The sequence below is a fragment of the Diadema antillarum genome, unplaced genomic scaffold (assembly GCF_040938485.1).
Source record: "Diadema antillarum isolate AM-2024a unplaced genomic scaffold, OU_Dant_1.0 seq00000681_RagTag, whole genome shotgun sequence".
Taxonomy (NCBI): domain Eukaryota; kingdom Metazoa; phylum Echinodermata; class Echinoidea; order Diadematoida; family Diadematidae; genus Diadema; species Diadema antillarum.
The window spans coordinates 205,625-227,732 of record NW_027271586.1 but is presented as its reverse complement, the minus strand read 5'-3'; the positions used below and the strand labels follow the sequence as shown (position 1 = coordinate 227,732).

General features: G+C 35.9%; 1 pseudogene; it reads left to right on the top strand.

Annotated features, from left to right (window-relative positions):
• Positions 1 to 22,108, top strand: part of LOC139737085 (uncharacterized) — an 80,541-nt pseudogene that overhangs the window by 4,620 nt on the left and 53,813 nt on the right.

Sequence of the window (22,108 nt, the reverse complement as noted above, 5' to 3'; positions counted from 1 at the left end):
GTCACAAGTGTTTGTAAATAAGTAATTCATAAGTTTTATGAGTGGTTCACAATCTACAAGCTTTGCTTTTTAGTGGACCTCTCTATTCTTTCTTCCTTTTTTTCAACTGAAGCATGACTTTGTATGATTATTATTTTTTGCCAGTACGCATGCGCTCTTATGTTTATCGATATCATTTATTTATTGCAAAAGCATTTTTTTTGTTTATGATGTGATACCTGATTTATCTTGTGTTATGTTTTTGTTGAAAAAAAAGAAGAAGAATGAAAATTAATGAATTGAATTGAATTGAATTGAATTGAATTGAATTGAATTGAACCGTTTCCTTCATTACGCTCTTATTTGGCTGAAGTGCCTTTTAAGATTAAACTGCCTTCTAATAAACACCAATAACATTGAATGATGGGGAGCAGCAAACCTGAAAACGTGACTAATTTTGTGTCACAAAGGCGGATGTAGGAGGGTGTGTACTCCAAGAATGGAGCAGAGTTAAATTTAGATAATTTCCAGGTTAACGTGTAGCAAAGTCAATGAAATGAAAAGATTCTCTTTAAAAAGTACGTTATTTGCTAGCCCCATAAACCTACGCTGATGATAGAGCACAATTAAGCACTCATGGCTTGGTATGTTGACACTGTCTCAAAGCAAGAATAACTTTGGTAATAACCTATGATATAACCTCACATAATGCTGAGTGTAATTGACCCTACAACATTTAATTACTCTCTCAAGGTGGCGTCGGTTTTTCTGTAGGGGACGTGTGGCGGGATAACCGTCGCTTCATGATGAGATCTCTTCGGACAATGGGTATGGGAAAGCATACAATGGAAGATAGAATCACAGAAGAAGCGAAGGCGCTCATTGAGGCATTCACCGTCAAGATCATGAAGATCGGAAGCAAGTTTGACCCCAGTATGCTACTTTTCCGTGCCGTCTCGAATGTCATTTGTTCAATTACCTTTGGGCACCGCTACGACTACAGCGATCCGCGTCATGAAAAGATTATCAAGGCTGTGAATCTGCTTTTCAAGGAAGACAGCGGTTTCTTGAATTCCCTCCCGACAGCCTTCTTTCGAGGCCTCAGGCCGAGTCTCCTCGATCTCCAGACCATAATCAACGAAGAGATAACGCGACACAAACATGAACTCGACGTCGATTGTCGTCAGGACATCATCGCGCTCTTCCTGGCCGAGGTGGAGCGAAGGAGATCTTCTTTGGAGAAGGGTCATCTTTATCCAGACAGGCTAGATGTGACCGTTTTTGATCTGATGATGGCGGGTGCGGAAACCGTCACATCGACCCTAAAATGGTCTCTGCTCCTCATCGCTGCCCATCAGCACGTCCAGAAGCGGGTATGCGAGTGTTTTTTCACTCCTTCTCTTTCCTTTATTCCTTTAGGATGGTAGCTAGACCACGATGTGGCTCCATGACAACCATCTTAACTCTATAAAGCCCAAGAGGGGGGGGGGGGGGGGCACATTGCGCCCCCTACCAGATTTTCATTTGCCACTCCTTCGCCCTCAATCCGATTTTAACCAAATTTGGTGACTTTTCCTAAAATCCTATCGCGAACACTTTGAGAAATAATTTAGCTATATTTGATATTGCTGGTTGCCATGGCAACCATAAACTGACAACCATGTCAGTCAGATTTTGCATCTTTTTTTCTGTTCTCATTTCATTTAACAGCATATACAGTGTATGAAATGGTTGTTTCTTGGCTGAAATTTGTTGAAGGAGCAAAATTTGAGGTAATTATGGTTCTAGAAAGTTTTTCTTATTATTTCCTTTGTTTTTATGTTACAAAGGCATAAAACAATAGATATAATAGAGATAATTGAAAACAATAATATTTTCTAAAGATTGCCCTTCTATTTTGACTTATTTTGATTCCTTCACCCAAGTTATGCCTCTAATGTCAATAGTTTATGACACTATTATTATCAATTTGCAATCTCGAAATTCCACTATTATGCATATGTGAAATACAAGTAACCATCCCAAACATTTCGTCTTGGGGTTTATTAATTCATAAATGTTCATAATGTATTTCTTTATGTTGATGTGAATAGCGCCCCCATGTGGTGACCTTGAGAAATTTCAACCATAACAAATAATAAGATTCCACTTGCTTATCATTTGTGGCAAATGTGAAAATGAATGGTCTATAACAAGACATATATAATGGGAATAAAGAAATTATTTAAAAAAATCATGTTCTTAGCATATTATTTCCTATGTATTTCTTTATATTTTGGTAAATAGCGCCCTCCATGAGTAACCTTGAGAAAATTCAAATGTACAGTCATGTAGAATATGAGTTACTCTACCCATGTGCCAAAGATGACGATGATAAATCGAATAATAAGAAAGTTATATAGGGGGCACAATGTGCCCCCCCCCCCCCCCTTGAGCCTGGAAGGGGTCAAAATAGCTTGGGCTTAATAGGGTTAAAAAGCATGATGAAAGCCCTAAGAGAGCTATTTATCATCATAAGTCTCACTATTATGGGCAATCGCTAGGGGTTAAGAATTCATGCACGCATGACACATAGTGATGCTGAAAAAGATTTCTAGGTAGTCTCCCCCTTGAGAATTAATCCACTCTTTAGGGGGATTTCCACACGTTTCTTTGGTATATCCATTCACCCGATGGGAGCTCACTCTGGAAAAAGATATGTTTCCAAAAACGCGAAGTATACATCTCTGAGCACGCTGAGTAACAGTTCAGAGTGCTTACATTATTTTTACCTCGAGCTGCGTACTGGATACTCTAACAGAACACACACACACAAACAAACACACACATACACACACACAAACACACACACACACACAAAGACATTCACACATGAGCATGATAGTTTTATTACTCTGGAATGGATGGAAATTAAACGTGAATGTAAAGTTATTTGCAGAGTAAATAAAGTGTAACTTCGTATAGAAACAGAAGGGGGACATGTGAAAACGCACGGTTGTTTGGAGGATACAACATTGAATGGCAAAATGCATTCTGTTGAATATAAGTAGGTCGTTGCAATCTCCGAACAATTTCTGAATTGTAAACAAACGTTTAAGGAAATTAAAGAACAGCATAATATTTATCACAATCATAAATTTTACAGGACTGTGTTTTCTGGGTCCTTTGAGATAACTTCAGTCTTGTGTTTTAAAGTGTCCTCTTCAGTACGGGTCTCATTTATGTCACTGGGTTTAAACACACCACGACATTGTATGCAGGTGTAATAAGGACAATGAGGTATCTCAATGCATAATACTTTTATACTTGATTGAGAAAATGTGGCGTACAAAAACTACTAGATTGTTGCTCCTCTTTTGTAAGATTTCTTCTGAAATAGATGAAGTCATAGGTTCAGGTAGACCACCTGCCTATAACGGTGATCGGCGCGACATGCCGTACACTCAAGCAGCTATAGCTGAAGTGATGCGGTTCCGACCTGCCTTCCCTCTGGGAGTCAAGCGACTGGTGACATCCGACGTGAAAATCCAAGGGTAGGTGAATCGTTTTGAAAGCCGAATAAACTGCATTCTTAGTTATTTCGAAGAGAAGAAACTCAATTCGATCTATCTTAGATGTATCACAGAATCAAATGATCTATAATTATGCAAATTAGTTTATGTTTTTATGTTAAATCCTCGAATGAAAGCCCGTATCGTCTTTTTAATTAGCCTGAGTTCAGTCATAGGCTTTACGATGTGCTGATAGTCTACTTATTCCAACTAATCAATTATATATTTATCTTATTCTACAGTAGAACTCTTTTGAAAGAACACTGGTGAATAAAGATGGGTTCGTGGAAAGGAATGAATCCATAGTATTGTTACATAATTGTGTTTCTGATTATTAAATATTTGTTAATATACCTTCTTTGTTTGGACTTGATTGTCCGTTGAAGAAGGAAATTTAGCGACATCAATATCTAAAAATTTCCAACGGATACTCTACTTGAGAGATAGATAACTTACAATTAAGAGCTATGTCATATGTTGTTTAAGCAGATCTCTAGTCCGCTTAATGTCATAATCTAAAATTCACAGGTCAAATGAGGTAAATAATTAAATATTCAATACCCCCCCCGCCCCCCAAGGATGCACTAATAATGGAAAGCAGTAGCTTATAATTTGTTTCCTTGTTTGTTAGCGGGGTTTTTTTTTCTCCTCCTTTACAATGGTCCTCGGATAGGGCTTATCAGGCAGATGGCGCAATAAAATGTTTATAGGCTTGCCTTCAATGGAAGGGAGCAAATTCGATACTTTTTCAGAAATAAATCTCATCCAAATAATAACAAAAAATAAGGTAAAAAAGCCATTCTACATAATACACAGTCAAAACATACTCAAATGACAGTTTCTGTAACATCCTAAATGATAGTATATAATTTTTTTATACATTGCAGCTGATATATGAGATACGAAGCCAGAGGCTTTCATATGCCGTTATTTCATCTTTTTTATTTCTTTATTGAAAAAATGAGGAACATATTTTTTTTTTCTGGCACAAATATCATATAGTTGCATTTAAAACACATTGCTTCATTTCATGTTGAAAGAATGAAAACACATGTATTCTTTTTTTATATATAAGAAGTAAACCTTTGTATAGCAACATATTCCGAAACAAATATATATTTGTTTTTATGGACCTCGGAAAAAAAAACCAGTACAGTGGTCTGTGCCAGAGATGTCCGTAGTAAAGAGTAATTTATCATTCTCAATAATCCTGTATAAGATTTTATGATCAAAATAATGAAGTCCTTGATTCAGAGAAGATTTGTTGAGAATATTTTATAAATGTTACAAGTTTGAATTTTGAATAAGTGCCTGTATGAATTTTTCTATTCAGAATTAGGTGTTTGAAATATCTTCTAGCATAATTTTTAAAGCACATCAATGCATTTTGGTCGTTTATAAGAGATTTCCTATTCCGTCATCGTATTGCATCTGTAATTTGCTTCTTTTCTAAAATGATATTCTCCAACTAGCTTTTCAACCCTGTGGGATGGCAGAATGATGTCCAAGAAGAAAAAAAATCACATCTAAAAAAGCTGTACCTTCATTCATCTTTTAGTATATGATTTAAACACAATTTTATTTTCTCGGCTTTTTTTTTAAACTTTTTTTTCTCAACTTTTGACAAGCTGTATACGAATCAGAAATTGTTATAATAATAGTGAAGAGCGGTTTAAACTCAGAAATTAAGGTTTTTAGAATCATAATCTGCTCACGGTGTGTAAAAGTAGCAACCAGTTAAATTATGCGGGTCATTGTACACCCACTTGTAAGAACAGTACAGGTGTAGTAGGGGAGACCGGGTCTAGTTGTTACACGGGCAAGTTGTTACACTGTCATTTTCTCTAGGTATGATCAAAAGAGGGCGTTACAAGTAATATCAAATCAAAACGTATAGCCAACGATCTCTGCATGCGAAATCTGGCGTTGCCTCGACGTCACATGTAAAAGATAGGTCCAAAAAACACTTTTTTACTTCTCCGAGTAAAATTTTGAAAAATTCGATTTTTCTTTATTACACCAAATCCATTCTTCTCCAGTAAGTGATGAGTATGTGGTTGAAAGAAGCGTGTTTTGGCTGTCTTTTGGTGAAAGTAGCAACACGTGATGTTTGATTGTTTATTGGCCACACGTGTGAAAGTTTTTGAAAACGCACTGGGTCAAGTTGTTACAACAACTTGACCCGTCTGGAGAATCGAGTGGTGTAACAACTTACCCCAGTGCACTTTCAATTGAATTTATGGTTATACACACACACACACACACACACACACACACACACACCCAACACACTCATACACCCCAGCATAGGCTAACATGCACACCCAGACAGGTTAATATCAAGAATTACCTAACACGTCAGATCTGCATTACCCGATTTGAGTTGACTTTCTACGGTGTAACAAAGTACCCCATGTGCTGTAACAACTTACCCCAACATCGGGGAAAGTTGTTACAAAATTTTGTGTTTATTGATTACGTAATATCTTGTTTGTATTATCTGGACTTCCAAAGTTTGTACTGTTTTTAATTAAAGGAGGAAATAAGGTATCCTCAAAGCAAAAATGAAGCCGATTCCTCTATTCGTTTTTTGTACAGACCTAAAAATGTGAAAATTGTAACAACTAGACCCGGTCTCCCCTAGTATCAATTCCCAGAAAGAAGACTTCATAGACTTTGTCTGGGGTAACACTTATTCCTTATATCTAGAAAGAATATTATTGTTGCAGAAAAAAAAGCTCTTCGTATTATTTGTAGAGATGCCATACTAATGACTTGTTTCATCAAAATAATATTTCAAAAAATTAATGATTTGTATTGTTTAAATCTAGGACAGTTTATTTACAAACTGATAAATCATTCCCTTCATTTTTATTCATTCAAAATAAAACTGTACATTCATACCCCACTAGACAATCTAATGAATTTCATTTACCACTGTCTAGGACGATTTTTACCAAAATCAATATTCTCTGTTGCCGGACCTAAATTCTGGAATTCCCTTGATAGCAACATAAAAGAAGCTCTAAGATTTAACACTTTTACACTTAAATTATAGATTTTTTTTTAATTCATTCTTTTATTACTGGGGATTTGCATTATTGATAGCTGCTAATTTATTTCCTTGCTTTAACGTCTTTAACTTTAATTTATTTCATAACCGTTATAATACATTATTCATAAATAGTCGACATCTCGGTAAGACTAAAGTCCTCTTCCTGTCCCTTTTCTGGCCTTTGACCTCCTGTTTATTCTTTCCGCGCATATGTAAGAGAGCTGCTTTGTTTCTGTCTGTGTGTGCGTACTTGTTTTATGTTCTACGTTTTATGTTTATGTCCAATCGTTTCGTTTGATTACTACTACAATTTACTACTCACGGGGGGACTGTATTCTACAAGCTTGGCTTTTAGCAGTCCCCTCCATTTCCGAATTTTTCTTTGTTATGATTCAGATAAATTTTGTCCATGCATTTCTTCATCTAAAGTAAGTTTATTGTCTCATTGTAAACAAATGACGTGCATTTGAATTTCATTTGGACATGTGAAAGTAACATTGTACTTTATTTTGTTCATATGCGATTGTCATATTGTATACTTTCGTCGAAATAAAATAAACTGAAATGAAAAATGAAATAGATGTGATCTTAACGTTATCACCATACAGTACAATGCAGCATAAAAGATCTTGTTTGTAAATGAACAAAATAAGATTGAAAGCGATAATGGTATTGAAACACCAAATTCCTGCTTAGCGAATATTCCTTCTCAGTTTAGATAAGACCTTTGTGATGAATTTATCTTCCTATCATAAAAAAGTGTTAGCTGCATGTATAGGTAAGAATTAGAACTGATAACTATGGGTTATTTTGGAATCCACTTACTTACCGTGTAAACGGATGTCAAACATGGCCTTAGCACTTTACCTTAAAAATACCAGTTTGGACAAGTCAAAGTATTCATTCTCACTGACAGTAAGAACTTAGGAGGAATCTAAATTCATACATCTACAGATACGACATCCCGAAGGGAACGGAAATTTTCACCAATATGATAGGGATGAATTTGGACCCGCGCTTTTGGGATGAACCGGAAGTGTTTAAACCAGAACGTCATCTCAGCGAGGATGGGAAAACTGTCGTGGAGCATCCCTCACTGCAGCCGTTTGGAGCTGGTAATGATAATGATGAGAATGATGATACAGATTAAGGATAACGAAACTCGTGCACTTGTCTTCTGCCTCCCCCTTATGTATAATCCTTACAGTTAATTTGAATTTTGAATTGCCTTTCCTGTTATTGACATTGTTATTGGCGTTGTTTAAAGTGTATTATAATCACTGTTCATAACGATAGGTAACGATAGGGAGGTATCATAAAGTATATATATACGTATGATGATGATGATGATGATATATATATATATATATATAATACCGTAGTTATGGGTAAACTCGGCCTAGCGGGTAAAGTCGGCCGCCAGCGCGCACAGTACAATTTTATGTACTGTGCGCGCTGGCGGCCGACTTTACCCGCTAGGCCGAGTTTACCCATAACTACGGTATATATATATATATATATATATATATATATATATAGAGAGAGAGAGAGAGAGAGAGAGAGAGAGAGAGAGAGGGAGAGAGAGCTCAGTCGGCAGAGAGCCGGTCTAGTAATCCGGAGGTCTCTGGTTCGAATCCCGATGGAAACCCATTTTCTTTGCTCAAAGATTTCACTATTTATCATTTATTTCTGCTCAGTTTTCCCTTTCTTTGTTTCATGTTGTATTACAAAAAAAAAACCAAAAAAATTAAAGCTGCATTGTTTCGGCGATCCTTCGCATCTATCCCAAAGTTGATTTGCATCCTTTAGATTTATATCAGGTTAATGTGTGTGTGTGTGTGGCACAAATACACACACTATAGCTTCTGACCACACGAGCAAAGAGAATCAAGGGTTATGGGACGAACTTGGAACTAGGGCTTTCTAAAGCTCAGTCGGTAGAGCACGGATCTAGTAATCCGGAGGTCTCTGGTTCGAATCCCGATGGAAACCCATTTTCTTTGCTCAAAGTTTTCACTATTTATCATTTATTTCTGGTCAGTTTCCCATTTCTTTGTTTAAAAAAAAAAGATATGAAGAGTTTGTTCGCAAAAACCGATAAGTCCATTTTTGAAGATGTTAAAGTACGGTCTCTGTCATAAAGTACAAAATAATACCTTTTAAATGATATATCGGTCACTACATATAAAGGTACATTTTTAAAGTTATGGTAAAACTTCTTCTTATTATTCTCTTTGTTTTTCTTGACCTTTAATCGCAAATATCTCAATTTGGCAAATATGGACTTATCGGTTTTTGCGAACAAACTCTTCAGATATATTAAATACATACATGTATGAAAAAAATGAATATACAGAAGAAAACGCAGACAATGCATGTTAATAATGCCATGTTCTGATGGAGACGTAGGTTATTTGTCATAACCTGAGAAAGAGAATAATGGAAATAAGGCCTACATTTAAATCTATTCCAAATAAAGGAGTCACTTACTAACCTGGCATACACGGCTATTTCTTCTTTCCTCTTTGTCTGCTTACGTATACGTTTTCTTCGTCTCATACTTCTTCTCGAACCCTCCTTCCTCCGTCCGCATGTGAAGGTCGACGGATCTGTGCAGGAAAAGACTTGGCTAAAATGGAGGCTTTTCTGTTTCTGACGAACATTCTGCAGCGATTCTCCTTCCGTTTGCCGGACGGGGTAGAGCCCGACTACGGGCTTGGGAAGCAAATTTTCACCATCGTTCCTGTCCCCTACGAAATCATCCTAACGGAACGCGGCGCTTAACAATGGCACCCAAATACAGAAAAAAGATTGAATGAATGCTGAAATATTAGTAGGACACACCGGTTAGTTTGAGGAAAGTCGGTCGATCCGTTCAAAACATGTACAGTTCTGATATTTTGCCACTGCCGTCGCTGCTTAGAAAGTTACAGCAATTGAGAAGTCTAATAAAGAAAATATGAAGAAAAATTCCACTGAATATGTTCATCATCAATTTTATTCTGAGGGTTATTAATTATTCCCCCTGCGTTTTATGCCTTATAAAAGACGTAAGCCAAGTTCACTTTCATTAAGCTATAAAAATTAAACCAATTAAATTCTCTTTATATATATATATATATATATATATATATATATATTTAATTGTTAGCCAACTGCGACAGCACAAAATCTGCAGTCTTGTTATCCAGTAATGGCTGCACCGAAACTTTCTAACTTCATACGTTTCGAACAAATTCTACGATTGGGGTCAAACTTCACTGACAGATGTATTCTGCCAATATTGCTGTATTCAATTCAATTCAATTCAAAGGTTATATTCACTCAATTCACATATATTTTATGTTTCATTCCTATACAAGACATTGGAGGCTTTATTTACCATTTACCGTGTTTACAGATGAAACAAAAACCCAGCTTTAGTACTTCTAGTTCTAAAATGTGAGTTAGGGATAGAAACAGCCATGGTAAAAATATGAATCCGTATAATGGATGTTAAAATGTGAGCAATAATTACATGTATAATCACAATGTTTCCGGAATAAACCGTCTTCAGCTATAGTTTATTGAGAAAAATACTGATATCTCCTTATGTCATAAGCGTAATTGTGAAAGTTGTATGTGGAAGGATGTTTTTTGATACAACAGACTTACACATACAAAGTTGTAAGCGTCAAATGTAATATCTTGAACATTATTGAAATCACTGCTCCCAAAGGTAAACAGAACATTTAGTGTTGTTAAATATATAAAATGTGATTAATGATTTTAGTACAAAATTTTCTAAACTAAACTGTATTCAATTCTGAGTAATTGAAAAAACCAGTGATATCTCCAAATAAATATTTTAGGCCTTAATGTATTGCGAAATTTTTATATGGTACTATATTTTGGGATACAATTGATCCACACATATGCATCAATGTCGTATCTCGAACACTTTTTGTTTAATCACTGCTCCCAAAAATAAACAATATTTCTAAGTTACATGTCGATATCATTTTGCTCACAATATACTCCGAAAAGGCATGCATGTCATATAAGTAAGTCAAGAACAAGAACAGCTTGTTAATCATACGGATGATCAAAATGTGTATGTATTGTATTATCAGGGAAGTGAGACGTCTCACCTCCCTCATCATTGATATATCTTTGTGTATACTGCGCTTTCTCTTCTTCCAATTTATCGTAATGCAACGACTTTCCTTGTTATAAAACAACAATATACAGGTTTGGTTAAATGTGTAATCAAATAGATTATACTTGTAGCCGTCTATTTTTGTTTCGTGCTTTCTATATTGTCCTTTCTTTTTTTCCCTATTTCCTGTATACTTTTATGCTTTTGATTATGTGACACAATTCTGTTTGAGGGCCTCACAGTTCGCAAGCATTGATTTCAGTGTGTGTGTGTGTGTGTGTGTGTGTGTGTGTGTGATCTTGTCCCATGATTGTTTTACTTGTATAACTCTTCCTCTCCATCTCTTCTGACTCTGAATTCCCTTTCGTTTATTTGGATATAATACGCATGTATGACTTTTTTTCCCTTTATATACTCAGGAAATTTGCTAATTTTACAAGCCCCCCTTTTTTCCAAGCTCTCTCCATTTTTTCTTACTAACTATTGCTATTTCAACTCCTAATGCTGTATTTTTATAATAGTATAATTTTGTTACATATCCCTCTTTTTTTTTCTTTTTTTTTTTGCTATCTGGTTGATATGTTTACATTTGTTTTGATTGTAATGTTGTGCATTTGAATACAAGTTTTTGTATCTTTTTATTGTGCAGGGTCCCTTGGTAGAGCATTTTTTTTTTACTGAAAGGGTTACCCTGTTGAAATAAAACGGAAATAAATAATGATTTAAGAAGTTCAAATTATGTACATTACGTGTATGTATATGTGTTTGTAGCTGCAGTGGTATATGTACTATACTTTTGTTATACTATTCTTTGTATTTGTATTTGAAGAGTTTGTTCACAAAAACCGGTAAGTCCATTCTTGAAGATTTTGAAGTATGGTCTCTGTCATAACGTACAAAATAATACCTTTAAAATGATATATTGGTCACTACATAGAAAGGTATATTTTCGAAGTTATGGTCAAGAGAAGCAAAAATTTTCTTATTATTCTCCTTATTTTTCTTGACCTTTAATCGCAAATATATCCATTTGGCAAATATGGACTTATCGGTTTTTGCGAACAAACTCATTTGTTTCATGGCATTTCACCTTCTTGTACGAATCATGTTTGCTACTTTACATTAATTTTGTATTGTTTGCATGTGGAAATAACTAAATTAATGAAACAAAATGAGACGAATAAAGAAGTTTATAACGGTCATAGTTAAAAGACAAGCTTGAAAAGAAAAGAAAAAAAGTTTCGGGGTTTTATCTTCTTTTTTTTTAATGATTGTTATTCTATTCATCATGTATTGTTATCAACACTCTTCTTCCTTTTCACCTTCTTTCGTTTATCATTATTGTTATATGAATAAGACAAGCGTTAAAAATAAATTTTGGAAAAATAATGATAAGAGGAAAAGAAAATAAGGCAGCAGAACAGAAACTCACCTGACCTTAGGACCTCAACCAAGGGGAGAGGGAAATGATAAACCCGATAATAAGCGTTACTTCATAACAACAGCAACAACAGCAACAACAACTCAAACACACACACTCACACACACATACAATGATATGTATCCCGATTCGCCAAGGAGAAAGGGGAAGAGGGCAGAATCGTTTATACTTTAAATGTGAGAATATTGCGACGAAATAGAGAGATTTAGATAGAGAACCCAATCCATCCCTGACATGAAAACACTCTACACAAACATAATTATCACCATAACAAAATCAAATATGTACATACATTCAAATAATTGTAAGGTTCAGAAGTATCTGAGTTTTGATAAAGGTCTTTACTGCAACAAAATTAGGGTTGCCACCACAAAATTTGCACACATAAATGAAACATCTTAATGCCAGTTTAAGGTATGTAACGAACGTTACCCTTAAAAACCTCGAAGAGTTTGTTAAAACTTGTTAAATGAAAATTTAAATAATATTTTTTATGAACATGTATTATGTGCAACAAATCATCCCAAACGGGGAAAACCTAACATTCATAGAAAAGATGAATCATTGTTTCTTCGACTTTATTAAAAAAAAAAAACCTTGCAATTTTGGGGATTCTTCTTTTAAAAAGGAATTCAATGCAATGGTATCATGAAATATCTTGAAATAAAACGAACGTAAACGAGTGTTTTATGGTGCATCTACGGTAAAAATATGCACACTTTCCCAGTAAATATCATGCGGATGAGCCACTTTGCAGACCCAAATGGTACAGAATATTTTCGTGTATTTCATAGGGTTTCTTTTATCATTATTGTCTAGCGTGTATGTTTATGGAAAAACTATATACAGACGCGGGACCCCAACTGTTGGTGCTATTAAACCGCGTGGGGTCATGGATGTCATGCAAATACGTACCAACCTTTGAAGACCACTGAATTATTGCCTCTTCTGATGGCAATAAACTCTTGAACTATTCTTCACCCTTGTTTATTATTAAATTTGAGGGATTTTAGAACATTATTAAATTCTCAAATGGACGCAGGAGCTTAATCATGCACTTCCGGGTTCCGTTGACAAATCGAAATGTATGTACACAGGTACATTTACCAGACTCGTCGTGAAACACGGTGGTGTGCATGGTTCGCAGGGTTTAATACATACAGAATAATGCGACGAGTTACAAAAACTGCATTGCCTGTTGCTCCCTATGAAGGATAAATGATGTTGCGGGCGAGTACATCATCCGTGTAATATGCATATGTATATACCATATAAATGCAATTATGTTGTTACTCATCATCACGTGTATTATGTTAATGTACGTTTTTTGAGTTACTACAATTTTGTTTTGTTTATGCATTCTATATAATTTCTCCTGTTTATTTCATGGAAATGAAAAAATAATGTTGAAAGTTGAAAGTTGAAAATCGCCGGAAACTACTTATTTTTCATTTGACGTCTAAACAGGAGAAAGTACTATACTTTACAAGTTTACTACACTACACCATAATACTATCGGAGTTTCTAAATTTCACATAAAAAGGCTGTCTTAAAAAAGAAAACTATATTCTACACGTATGTAAAAGTACCTTAGATTGTTTCACCGTAATATCGACAGCTGGCGATATAAACCAAGTAATTGTCTTTTTTTTTTACCCTGTTCACCAGAGAGGGGCAAGAAAAGAACAATTGAAGAGTTTGTTTGCAAAAACCGATTAAAGTCCATATTTGCCAAATGGAGATATTTGCGATTAAAGGTGAAGAAAATAAAGTGAATAATAAGAAAATTTTTGCTTCTTTTAACCATAACTTCAAAAATGTACCTTTATATGTAGTGACCAAACTATCATTTAAAAGGTGTTATTTAGTACTTTATGACAGATACCGTATTCTAAAATCTTCAAAAATGGACTTATCGGTTTTTGCGAACAAACACTTCAATTTATTCGCTGAAAAAAAATAAAGTAGCAGCGTTTACACAAAATTTGACTGACTTTCTAAAGGAATAAAATGTAGCAAACAAGCATCATAAATGAAAGATTATGTGATAAAATAGGCCTACATGCATTCAAGATTCCAGTACAAAGAGACTTGCAACCACCACGGTGTGAACGCTAATTGAGCCCTCTACGGCGAACAGTGTCATTGTTCTCCCATTGCCTTGAAGAGCACCCACTCTCTACTATCTTGGGTAAAGATCAGAGATAGCATCACATCTCTCTTCCTCTCCCCCTGTCTTTCCTAAACCGTCTCCATCACCATCTTCCCATCCCGCTCTTCTCCTTCTCCTCATCCCCCTACCATCCCTCCTCATCCTCCTTTCTTCCTCTTCATCGCCTCTTCTCACCTCCCCCTCCCCTCTCTCATTTTCCCTTCTTAAAGTTATAACATTAGCATCATCTAAGATGATGTTAAAGGGAAATTCCGAACCCGGAAAAATGTCTTGTAAGGGTAGAACTTTATTGGCAGAACAAACAAAATTTGATCAAAATTGAATAAAACATGGAGAAGTTATGAAATTATGAAGTTTTTTCTAATTATCTCAAAACGATTCTTTAACAGTCAATATGGAATATCACTTCTTTAACTTGCCATAAACTTAGTTTGTACACAAAATCTTGAAATTTTCCATTTTTTGTTCGAATGCAATTATGTTCCATTCTGACCGATTGTCATCTTTATGTTGTTAAGCGTGGAGAAATTATTGTTTTACACTTTTATTTAAAAAAAACCCCATCATAACATTTTGGATACGATCAATGGAAAATTGTGAGGTGATGACATAATTAGTTCACTCATTTACATATTCATATTTTCAACTGTTTTGTAAATATTAGCGAAACTCCACAATGTCACAATTTCCTTAATTGAGAAATGTTGTTCCAGTGTTTACGGTTGTGCTTACAAATTTTTACTCTTTCTGTTCAGACTAACTCTTATCTGGTCCGGAATTAACTTTAAAACTACATCAAGCATAATATTGTCAAGTATAATGTTGTCATATCGATGTTTCTATAGACCCTTTATGATATAACAAGTAAACATTTCAGAAATAATAATGTTTACAACTAAAAGAAAAATTAGATGAAGTTGACATGCCCTGGTATGGCACTATATTCTTCATATATCATGTGGTATTTGGCCTTCTAACATGGAAATTAAAGTGCTTACTATCCAATAAAGAATAAAATAGAAATTGTCACAAGCAAGAAACCTTTCTCCCAAAGGTGAGGACATTATACAGTTTGTACATTTTCTGTGAAAAAAGGAAATTGGATCTAAATTCAACCGAGTCGGAAAACAAACAAAACATGATGTACTATTTTTTTTTTTCGATTTACAAACGAAAGCTATGACACATAACAATTTTGGGGTGCAAGATGAAAGATTCGAGATTTTATATTTAATTGAGCACACATTTTGATAATGTGTGGACATGGTGGATGTTACTCAATATTTATGGTGTATACCCTTGCGAACCATAATAATAATAATAATAATGATAAGGTCTTATTTACCCAGGGTAGCCTCTTCAGTGTTGCCACTGTTCTACCAGAGGGCCGTGCTATTATTATTACCCTAGCGTTGCCAGGTACCCATTTATACACCTGGGTCGAGAGGGACACAGTGGGTAAAACATCTTGTCCAAGGACGAAAGCATTGGGCGGGATTCGAACTCGGGTCCTCCGATCGGGAGTCGGGAGTCTTATCCACTATACCATGATTTGCTTGTTTATGGTACTACACTATTGTATTATCATGTCAACTCCAAATGTGCGACGAGTGATTTATTCATAATCATGTTCCATTTTTCCTATTCATATTATTTTGTCTCCTCTCGGCACATTTATTTGCGGTGTACTAATACAGGTCACCTATATATCTGTTATGCATCCTGTTATGATTCTCTCACTGAATCTATGTATATTTTCCGAAAGGAAGTATTCCTTAATGCTTTGAAATTATAATTAAACAGTCGGATGACTGTGAAATATGATAAGAAACCCAAATCATTATTTGTGATTTTTCGTATGTATATACCCGATTGCCCACACTTTTAGTGGTTATAATCGCACACAGTTATATGTCGACTTCGCAGATGATAAACCCTGATATTGCAAGCTGTTACCAGCAGCTGACCAGTGTGTGCGGAACAATCCTTAACCAGTCATTAAGATGTTGACAGGAGTCTGTTTGCAAGTTCATGTTATATAAATAACAAATCATACATCTGCTCGGAGCGTAAGAAGATTTTGGTTCAAAACAGTGGAACTATATAGTATTTATTTACTTACTTACTTACTTAATTAATTAGTTAATCATTTTGATTAATTCATTGATCAATTACTACTGCTGTAAGTGAATCTCTCTCTCTCTCCATATATATATATATATATATATATATATAGAGAGAGAGAGAGAGAGAGAGAGATGGGATTAATTTGGTATATAAAAGTATTATAAATAATTATTTGTAATTGAAAGAAGGTTTTATATTTTAGTGGTAACAAAACGAGCCATTTCCATGTACTTTCTTACTGCTGCCTATGGCACTAACGTGTACCTGCATGTACACCTCTACAGATATCTGTCATTCTGTCAAACTGTTATTGTTGTTTAACTGATATGCATACAAATGTATACTGATGTCGGTGTCTGTGTGTGCGTGTGTATCTATGTTTTCTGATTTGGTGAACAAGATAAAGTGAATCAAAGCCACTGAATTCGATTTATGGCGGAAGAAATTGTTCCAGAGAATCAACAATGCTTGAAATGGTAACATCGATGCTACAATGGTTATCGCTTTGATCTCAGTCGTTCCCTATAATCTATAAAGGGTGTCACAGTATTGATAGTTGAGGGGGTATCTTGTGGATAATGCTTATTGTACTTAGACCAGCCGCTCCCTTTTAGAACCTTTAGAGAGCTAATCATCCCTCCGTGGGGTAACAGCATGAATCACTCACATGGGCGTGGCCACTTAACCCATGCAACCATAACCGGGGAAGAGAGTTTGGAATTGAGAGAGTTTGTAAGTAAGCAGCACTAATCATAACATCTTGGATACCATGTCTCTAGGTGCCTTTGATATATCATACTTTTGTAGAATCTATGGAATGACAAATAACATTATGTCACCATCATAATTATTCATTATTACAATCAAACTGTAGCGCGACTATGCAGTTATGCTTACAGACACCTTGTATTATATATCATGAGCTTGCCCATAAGTGGATTTTTATTGCCACAGTCTTCCGCCATACACCAAACAATAACTGATATGTAACAGGAAGGTAATGAAATCAGAAATCACGTTAAATGTCTATTTTGTAATATCCCACTGTTTCTATACTGAGTTTATGAGCCGACTTCAAATGGTGTAGAGAAACATCTAGAGTGATCTGTTCTCACGGACGTTCATTAAAATTCGTCTGAATACCACACCGCTGCGCTCGTCACCTAATGGCAGAAGCCTGATTTGCATAACAATAGAGTAGAGATCATTCTCCATCTCTCCCCTTCCCACTGTGTACATCCCTTTAATGAGCTATTTCAATGCCAGGGAGGGGTCCAATTGGATGACGAGTCCTCATGCCTCGCTGTCTCCGAAAAGGATTACCGCACGCTCCAGCGCACAATGGCGTTACGTACGAACGGATGCCACTGCCGTTGCTAGTGCACGGCGTCCCTAGTGAGCGAATTTGAATGGCATCGTTTCACACAGACGTTCCCGTAATGTCAGCTTGATTTTGGGTTACCCAAGCATTGCATCTCAGCCCCCTTATGGTTTTTACACAACCCCTCTAGCTCAGCTGTGTTGTAAGAAAGGTTTTACAACAGCCATTGCACTTGTAATCCCGTCCGTTACCTTTTAATTGCAACATGGAGTATAAGGCGAGATCCTCCAACCCGTGTTGATTTTGCTTACTACGGACATATCCAAATGATTACATCAGCGTCACCATCGAAAGCTTCCCTTTCGTAGTGTTTAGGAGGGAAAAGACACGCTTTTGACGTTTTACAGGTGTTTTGGTTATGGTATATTTGCCCGTTTGGGCTGATCTGCACTGCTGAGCACTGTGTTTGCCTTCGTCGTGTTTACCATCATCTCAGCTTTATCCGTCATCACAGATGAACATGGAGTTAAGGAATTTACCAGTTCTATTTCTGCTGATGTCCACTCTTGTAGTTGGAGCACTGGCAGTTGGAGGTAAGTGTACGTTGGTTTCGCTATCATGAGGCCGGAATTCTGCGCCATGTTTAAGTCGCATCATTTAAATGCCAGCCCGGTCCTTACACAGGCTTCGACCATGTGAGACCTTTGTCTGCATCTAAAACCCAGTCCAGCGGTTCATTTTCCCGTCTGTGTCCCTACACCTCCTCATGTGCATTTGAATAGGTATCGGGGTTTTTTTTCTCTCTCTTCCTTTTCTTTCTTTCTTTCTTCCTCTGTTTCTTTCTTCTTTCTTCCTCCGTTTCTTTCTTTCCTCTTCTCCTTCTTCTTTTCTTTCATCTTCATTCTAAGTGCACACATATGTATGTTTCTTTTTTTTTTAGAATTTGATTAAGATTAACACAGGATTTGATATTGATTATCATCTTTTTCGGAGCTGGGACGGGGGGGGGGGGCTTGCAATCAGTTTGTTCAATACAACTTGATACGATGAGTTTATTATGATTGTGCACTTACAAAATATTTCAAAGATTCTTTTTTAATCCTTCATGTACAGTACACTCAAACCTGTTTAAGAAGAGTGATGAGTGGATTTTATACTTTACCCTTTAAGGATGGGCCGTACGGTTATTGTTGTTTGGAGTCAATGAAACATAGGAAATCTGATTAATTTTAATCGGGCAATTCTAGTGCAGGGTGTATCAAACTTTTTACCCCCCCCCCCCAAAAAAAAAAGAAAAAAAAAAGAAAAAAGAAGAAAAAAAAAAGGAGAAATCAAATCAGACACATTTGTATAACACGTACAATGTACATGTATAAAGCGTTAAGACGTTTGCAATGTATACAGTGTATGTCCATTATCAAGGTGTCACAACAAGTATAAGTCCTCACTATGAACCCTGGCTCTAACTTATGAAAACAATGAGATCGATATCAATTTCAAATCTAATAAAAGTTGCAATTGATGTCCACTTGGGATTAATTACAAAATGTGCGTCCTGAGATTAGGATCAAAATGAAATTGCGATCAATGTGAACGAATTGTATTAACCTTGAACAATGCATAAATCATGACACACACACACACACACACACACACACACACACACACACACACACACAAATATACCTACCAGTGTACATGTACATTGTACAATAATTGTATATCTACAATGTAACTTTGGTGTCTTCTTATTACAAATCTAAATTCCAGTAACACACGTACTTTTATTGTAAGGATTCATGTCTCATCTATCAGAAAGCCCAGTCATACAAGTTTAATGGTACATTGTACAAACATATAAATGTGTACATACATACATATATACATGTACACGAGACTATTAGATTATATGGGTCGTCAAGAATGACTGATTGTCAATTGCAAATTTCATGGCAACCTACAAGTACACAGTACAATGTACATGTAAAATGGCCGATATACAGTGTACATTTGTACATTGTATTATTATTGTTATCATTATTATTATTACGGTGTAGTAGCAGTGTTATAATCATTAGTATTACTATTAGTACTATTATTGTTATTATCATTATTATTATTATCATTATTATTATTATTATTATTATTATTATTATATTATTGATATTATTATTATTATTATCTGTATTCCTCTGTAAGGTGAAATCGATAGGATTGATTTTGAGGATTGATTCGAATCAATCGCGACTCATCCTAGGGCGTGCACTGGCTTCAGTAAAATGTGTAGACGGTTCGAGGAAGCGGCGTGTCGCTTGTGATATTTTTTTTTCTTTTTCATAAGGACGAAATCTTCTCTTCAAATGAAAGTACACTGTACAAGTACAATGTAATCCTCTGCTTTCTGAAATGTCGAGCGGCAAGTCACCGCACCTTGTCTACAAAGATTACAACCTTGTAATTTATGTCTACACAGTGTGACTATCCAGAAATTGTTGTCAAATGTCAACAATGGTTATCATATCAATAATGATACAGATAAAGTGTAGTGATCGTGACTGACAGCGATGGAAGATATTCAGACACGATGCAGACTGTGGGGTATTCAAAAAGACAGAGAAAGAAAAAAATTTACGCTCATAATTGTACATGTATTATTGGTAATGCACTCTGTGTACACGGTGTACAAATTGTACATGCAATGTACAAACATGTGTACAAGTGTACGTAAACTTAATTCCGCATTCGTATACATGTAGATTCCACAAATCAATTAAAGGGCTTTTTACACTTGTAAAATTTTGCTTAGCCCCGGACCAACGGTGGGGCTAAGGGGGGGGGGGGGGGGCCTTAGCCCCACCGTTGGTACGGGACTATCCTTAGCCCACTTTCTGTTTACACTCGTTTTTGCCAAAGTGGGCTAGCCCCACCGATAGTACGGTACTATCTGGCCCTGCAAAATAGCAGGGGTTAGCACCGCAATTGCGGTGCCAAGCAAGTGAGTGTAAACAGAACGAACAAATAATCCTGGGCTAAGCGACGGAGACGAAGTCCGACCCTCACTGACCAATCAGAAACGAGGTAATCGAGTGCTGCCGGTACGTGCGTGTACGTGTACAGTACACAGCGTAATTATGAATATTCATGTGGTTTGGAAAGTCCGGGGCTAAGAAATACGAGTGTAAAAAGGTCAGTTTTCTCCTTAGCCCCGGACAAGAGATAGTACGGGACTAATTGGCGAGTGTAAAAAGCTGAAAAAATTGGTACGGGACTAACGATAGTCCTGGGTCAGAGAAAGTCCGGGGTTAAGAAACACAAGTGTAAAAAGCCCTTTACATATCGAGATTCAATATGTTCGATGCATGTTGTACAATGTGTACAGAGATTTTTTTTTTTTTTTTTTGGGGGGGGGGGTGATGTGCAGACGTTACAACAATAATGATTACAATACGTGGCACATGTGCACTCGATCTGTAGGTCCACATGTACAGTATTACCATGATATTAAAAAAAATAGAAAGAGTGTAATACACCTGGACACCGTTTAATGAAAGTTATCAGCCCTGACAAGTTGTCGGTCTCTGACAATTTCAGTGAAATCTGTGGTTTCGTTTGGCTGAGAAGCTCTGGTAACTGGATGTTACCATGGTGATTGTCAGATATTGACAACTTTCACTGAAACGGTGCCCAGTAAATGACAAAGAATGTCAGTTTCTTTCACCTGCCAAAGATAATTAGGGAGTATCAAAAGTACTCACAAAATGGTAGTGCGGAATCGTATTATCATGTGGTTATCATAATAATTGTATATACAATATATACATATATATGTATATTTTTTTTTGTCAACAGAAGTTACAGCTGTACATGTACAACTGTATATCAAAGATATACCACACTACACTACTAAAATGTACAACTTTTGTTGGTGAATTATCATATTTATATTACTGTACATGCATGTATCATGTGTTTATCGACCATACATTGTATATACATTATTCAATTCATTGAATTCTTCCGTCGAGATTTTTTTATAGCAACTGATTGACAAATTGCCCTACAAATGAGCAAACTTGTACCTCGACGTACAGTGTATAATGAACTTCGTACAGTGTGAATATTTACATCGAGTATATAATACACAGGTAGCATCAGTTCATCGATTGTTGACTATCAAGAACACATCGGAATTTCATTGAGATAATGTGCACATAAGAAAAAAAAATAATACCATAATCATTCTCATGAGTAGTACATGAAAAATCTACATGTACAATTTAAAGAATGGGGGAAAGGGACATACGTTGTACATTGTAATCTTCA